The sequence below is a fragment of the Callorhinus ursinus genome, unplaced genomic scaffold (assembly GCF_003265705.2).
Source record: "Callorhinus ursinus isolate GAN/ISIS: 27379988/994484 unplaced genomic scaffold, GSC_fseal_2.0 scaffold24, whole genome shotgun sequence".
NCBI classification, from domain to species: Eukaryota; Metazoa; Chordata; class Mammalia; order Carnivora; family Otariidae; genus Callorhinus; species Callorhinus ursinus.
Genome location: NW_027397086.1, coordinates 4,376,067 through 4,382,619, shown reverse-complemented (window position 1 = coordinate 4,382,619; position 6,553 = coordinate 4,376,067).

Here is a 6,553-nt window from a genome sequence, read left to right as displayed (position 1 = left end):
TAAGTTGAAAGAAAAGATATTTTTAAATAATTCTTTTTTTTTAAGATTTTATTTATTTATTTGGCAAAGAGAGAGAGAGAGACAGCGAGAGAGGGAACACAAGCAGGGGGTGTGGGAGACAGAGAGGGAGAAGCAGGCTTCCCGCGGGGCAGGAAGCCCAATGTGGGGCTTGATCCCAGGATCCTGAGATCATGACCCTATCCGAAAGCAGGCGCTTAACGACTAAGCCACCCAGGTGCCCCTAAAATAATTTTTAAGTAACCACCATTACTTACTAATGGTGTAGGTGCATCTTCTCAGACCCTGGAATCACATCAGACATTGACTCTCTCCTTTCCTGTTCTACATTGATTTGCATGAGTTATTTGCGTCTTGTCACATCAATTGATGAAAACCCAGCTTTATAAAGATGTAATGTCACAGAAAGGAATGTAGGAAAGTCTGATGTTGAAACTGTGAACTACTCCCAGCTACTAGTTTTCAGTGTCCAACAGATGATATCATTGTTTCTCTCCAAAATTTAAAATATTTTGCTATGCTCCTGTTAATTTGGGAACAGTTTGGGAACCATGGGTCTATGCTCCTTTTTTTGTTTTGTTTTTTAAGATTTTATATATTTATTTGACAGAGAGATAGAGCCAGAGAGCACAAGTGGGGGGGGATGGCAGAGTGTGAGGAAAAAGCAGGCTCCCCGCTAAGCAAGGAGCCCAATGTGGGGCTCGATCCCAGGCCCCCAAGATCATGACCTGAGTGGAAGGCAGACGCTTAACTGACTGAGCCACCCAGGCGCCACTATGCTCTTTTCTTGATTGGATTTGATCTCTCTCTTCTCAGCTTCTAGGCTCAGCTCAACTGCCACTTTCTTCCATGAATCTTTCTAACCAAACTGGCCAGAAGCAAAACACATCTAAACAAAACTATTTCCCCAGTTGGAATGAAAATTCCTTCCTCTGGGATCTTATAACAATTCAATGTAAAGTGTAAAAGACACAAATTGTTCTCTGATACCCACAGTGTAAAAAAGTCATATTTCTTTCTTTTTTTTTTAAGATTTTATTTATTTATTTGACAGAGAGAGAGAGACAGCGAGAGAGGGAGCACAAGCAGGGGGAGTGGGAGAGGGAGAAGCAGGCTTCCCGCAGAGCAGGGAGCCTGATGCGGGGCTCCATCCCAGGAGACTGGGATCATGACCTGAGCCGAAGGCAGATGCTTAACGACTGAGCCACCCAGGCATCCCTTTATTTTTCTGAATCAAATAAAAGCAGCTTTAAGAGGGTGCCTGGGTGGCTTGTTCGGTTGAGCATTTGCCTTGGGCTTGGGTCTTGATCCCAGGGTCCTGGGATCGAGCCCTGCTTTGGGCTCCCTGCTCCACAGGGAGCCTGTTTCTCCCTCTCCCTCTGCCTGCTGCTCTCCCTGCTTGTGCTTGCTCTCCCTCTCTCTCTGTGTCAAATAAATAAAAATCTTTTAAAAACAAAACAAAAACAAAACAAAAAAAAACAGTTTTAAGCCCCCACTGGCTGAGGTCACTGAGACTTCTAGTATCTGGCATTTGGGGGTAGCTCTTTCCTTATTCCTGGGATTTTCACAGTCCAGGCAAATCTGAACTGCCCACATCAGCTATCTGTGGAGGCTTCCACTACAGTGTTCACTAGTCCATTCGAAAGTGGCTGGCCCTAATCTCTGCCCCAGAGCCAGGCTGAGCAAAGGGACTCTTTCCTGGCTCTCAGGGCTGAGTGGGAAAGGTTTTGGTGGTTGATGCCAGGTATTCACACTACCATTATGCCTGTCCAGAGCCCTGCCCACAATGGGGCTCTATGTGAGTTGGGTAAAAGTCAGGGCCTCTCTGGGAGCCTGCTCAATGGGGGAATCCAACCTTTCCCTTTGGTCCCCCAGAGTTTTGCAAGCAGGTGCCTTGGGGGCTGCATGTAGCCCTCAGATGTGTTTTGTTTGGCCAATGGTGGTGTTACTAAAAAAATTTTTTTAGTCCATAGCAATACTTAACCATTGGGAGATGCCATAATTCTTACCATCAAGATCCTTGGCCGCTGCGTGGAAACTATTGATTAGAGCTGAGTAAGGACTGCCCCTCTGGGCAAGGCATGTAGTCTGCAGTTGGCCACATCTGTGGTTGTTACCTCCACATGGCCTCTACAGTCTTTGGAATTTGAGACCCTGGCTAGACTTTGTAAACAAAGCCCTTTTGATATTATATTCTGACCTCAAATACAAAAATCTGTTAACTCACTCTTGGGCACAAAGATGTACCAAACTCAAGGACTCCAGGCCCAGCAGCTCTTTGTAGGTTTGGGGACTGTGGGTGGCTATGATGGAGACAATTACTTTTTCATCCTCTGCCAAGAATCTACAGCATCAATAAAGGCAGGACACAGCCTCCTGTTATTTTTAATGATATTAATAGCTAACATTCATTGGGTCCTTACTAGGTACCCAGTACTAGGTAAAGAATCTTATAAATATTATCTTGTTGAATTCTTTAGAAACTGCTTCTAAAAGAATGTAGCAGAATCTAAATGTCCAGTGGCCATGGGAAGGGATGGAGGTGAACATGGAAAAATGCAGTTGATGATGCAGCTTTAAAGCAGAGGAGGTAGGAGCAAGCCCGAGACTGTGGGAGAAGGGCTCTCCAACAGGCCCTGGGTGTGCAGGGGACCCAAGCCAGTGGGTCCACAGTATCAGTAGGTTTGGTGGCAACAACTATATTCGTTGCTTCTGTCTCAACTTGGTCAGCTCCATCGCCAATTCAGGCTCATCTGTCCCTCTCTCCCCTCTCTTGGTCCCTTCACGCTGCTCACAGCCCTTATACTCAGACCTCCAGTTTCTCCCCGCTCTGCTCTGCATCCGCCCCCCCCCCCCCCCCGCCCCTCTCACCTGTCGGTCTCCTGGAAGTGCAACGGCCAAGCCACAAGCCGGCTCACCGCCGTCACATGACCCGTGCGTAAATCACAGGCCTCTTCCTACCCCCAGCGGCTACTCGGCACCAGGGCTCTGCAGAGGCTGCAGGCCGCGCATGCGCAGCTGCAAGCGCACCTGCCCGGCCGCGGACAAGCCCAGCGCATCCTGCGGCCGGCCGCAGCCCCGCGCTGAGGGCTCGCCTAGGTACGAATTCCCAAGAGGTCCAGGTTCTGGTTGTTGATATGCCCCCAGCTAGCAGTCCACACAGCCAGACCTCTCTAAGGAGAGGGTCAGGGCACTGGGGCTGCGCCTGGGCGTTGGATGTCCTCCCCTGGGCATCAGAAAGTCAGAGCGCGAGTCCCCGGTCTGCGCTTAGAGCCATGTGACCTTGGGCAAGTGACTTGACCTCCCTGCGCAGCAGGAAAATTAATAATAGCACTGACCTCCTGGGGCTGTAGTGAGAATTCAGTGAAAATTCATGAGGGCCCTTTGCTTGGTGCCTGGGGTGTATCAAACGTATATGCAAATAAAGAATACAGAGCAGGGGCGCCTGGGTGGCTCAGTCGTTAAGCGTGTGCCTTAGGCTCAGGTCATGATCCCAGGGATCATGGGATCGAGCCCCACACGCGGCTCCCTGCTTGGTGGGAAGCCTGCTTCTCCCTCTCCCACTCCCCCTGCTTGTGTTCCTGCCCTCAGTATCTTTCTCTGTCAAATAAATAAATAAAATCTTAAAAAAAAAAAAGAATACAGAGCAAAGGGTAATAGGCATGATGACTGATGGAGGATTTTACCTTAAGGTGTAGGTCATCTGACTGTCTCCTCTATTGTCCTTGCTTCACAGATGTGGAAACCAAGGCTCAGAGATATCAGGAGGTCTCAAGCCAGTCTTGGATTCCCCATGCAGGAAGATTCCAATCCGCCACTCCAGAGTCAGGGGTTCCTGAGTGAGCTCACAGTCTGTCACCCCACTTGCTTTTTCAGCCATCCTATTTAGAATAACACCCGTTCAGATTTTTGCCATCCCTAGTGAACATCTCAGGTACACATCCACAGGCAAATATTTCTTTTTTTGTCCTTTCCTCTGCAGAAAATAACAAGCTGCTATACTTTATTTGCCTGTGACCTTTGAGGAGGTCCTCATACAGATTCCAGGCTACCAAAATGTCCTGGAGCCTTGCAGTGAGGCCTACCCCTGGGGGCTTTCCTCTCTACCTGCCCCTCAGACTCTCCTCCGGCCACACTGACCCCCTCTCCGTTCCTGGAAAAGCCAAACTCCTTTCTGGCACTTGGTCCTTTCATTTTCTGTATCTGCCTGGGACACTCTCCCAGACCCTTCTTGCTACCTGCCCTGACTATACCTCACCAGGTCCACTGCGTCAAGTGCTCCATCACTCACTCTCACAGCCCCTGTCCTGCTTTAGCACTTATTAGGACAGTAACTCAATGCTGTGACTGACTCCTTGATTCCTGTCTGTCTTCTCAGCTAGAATACTGGCTCCTTGAGGATAGTCTCTGCTGGCTAAGGGGGGAGCATGCAGCATTACAAGTGCATCCTAGGTTCCCTCACATTTACGAATTATCTCCTCCTTCCCCAAATGCACCCTGAGACTATCAATACCTTCCTTGGGTAAAAGGCAGAGCCCAGACGTGAAATGATAGACAAATACTTACTCTCCCTGTGAAGCCATGTGAAAGTTCTGTTGGGGTAGATTGGGGTGGGGACAAGAAGATGGTCAACTCTTCCTGCCCTGGGGCTGGTAGCTGAACTAGGACATGTGGCCTCTTGTCCTGGCTCTGCCATTCTTCATTGTGTGTGACCTGTGGAAAGTCCTCCTGGGGGCCTCAGCTTCTTTAACTGCTCAGTGTAATATAATGATTCAGAATTCAGATTCTGGAATTGGATCTTTCCTTTGTCACTAGCACAGCTCTTATCCTCTCTGAATCTCAGTTTTTTCATCTGTAAATATTATATTTCTTAATAATATTAAGAAAAGAGGACTTAGGGACACTTGGGTGGCTCAGTTGGTTAAGCATCTGCCTTCAGCTCAGGTCCTGATCCCAGGGTCCTGGGATCGAGTCCCACACTGGGCTCCTTGCTCGGCAGGAAGCCTGCTTCTCCCTTGCTTGTGCTCTCTCTCTAACAAATAAATAAAATCTAAAAAAAAAAAAAAAAAAAGATAAAGAAAGAAAGAAAAGAGGGCGCCTGGGTGGCTCAGTTGGTGAAGCGACTGCCTTCGGCTCAGGTCATGATCCTGGAGTCCCAGGATCGAGTCCCGCATCGGGCTCCCTGCTCAGCAGGGAGTCTGCTTCTCCCTCTGACCTTTCTCTCTCTCATGCTCTCTACCATTCTCTCTCTCTCTCTCTCAATAAATAAATAAAAATCTTTAATAAAAAAAAGAAAGAAAGAAAAGAGGACTTAGCTCACAGAGTTGTTCCAAAATTTTAATGAGTATTCAGTGATTTTATGACTTCTAGCTCTCCTGTCCTTTTTAGTTTTTAATTGGCTCAACTCATTTGCTTTTCTTTGAAGCCAGAGGTGAGTCCTGTGCCATATTTCAAAAGTAACATCCCTCGGGGCGCCTGGCTGGCTCAGTCGTTAAGAGTCCGCCTTCGGCTCAGGTCATGGTCCCAAGATCCTGGGATCAAGCCCCACATCGGGCTCCCTGCTCCGCAGGAAGCCTGCTTCTCCCTCTCCCACTCCCCCTGCTTGTGTTCCCTCTCTCACTGTGTCTCTCTCTGTCAAATAAATAAATAAAACCTTAAAAAAAAAGAAATAGTTAAGACTTAAAAAAAAAAGTAACATCCCTCATTAATAAAGAAAGTCCATCAGAGGTGCACCAGCTGGGTGGCTCAGTCAGCTAAGCATCTGTCTTCAGCTCAGGTCATGATCCCAGGGTCCTGGGATCCTGCCTCCCTCTCCCTAATAAATAATAAAGATTTTATTTATGTATTCGACAGAGGGAGAGAAAGAGAGAGCACAAGCAGAGGGAGTGGCAGGCAAAGGGAGAGGGAGAAGAAGGCTCCTGGCTGAGCAGGGAGCCCGATACTGGGCTCGATCCCAGGACCCCAGGATCATGACCAGAGCCCAAGGCAGTCGCTAAACCGAGCCACCCAGGCGCCCCAATAAATGAAATCTTAAAAAAAAAAGTCCATCAAAAACTGACTTGAGACCACTTTGGTAATGTGGACTCCTGCAAGGAGATGCTGAGACCTGAGCTGTCCTACAGCATATTCCTATCAGACTTGGGACTTCGAAATTTCTAGCCTTTTGAGCGCCCAAAGACTCGGATCCGAGTCTGCCTTATACATGGCTGTAGCTCCAATGCCCAGAATAGTAGCTTGCATAGAGTAGTGGGAGACCACTCAATATTTGCTAATGAATGTTACACAGCCCGAGAGCAACCCTAGTGCTCAATTCTCTGAGCCTCGGGTTTTTTTAATCGGAAAATGGAGATTAAAAACAATTCTTAATTACTGTGAGGATTTAATGAGATGATGCAGTAAAGCGCTTAGCGTGGAGCCTGACACATAAGAGCTCAGTGAATGGCGGGTATGTGGATATAGGTACCCAGAGAGAGAGATGATGTCGATAAACCTCCAGTTATGTTGTGGTTAGGAGTCTCTGAGTTCCTTATGTGGG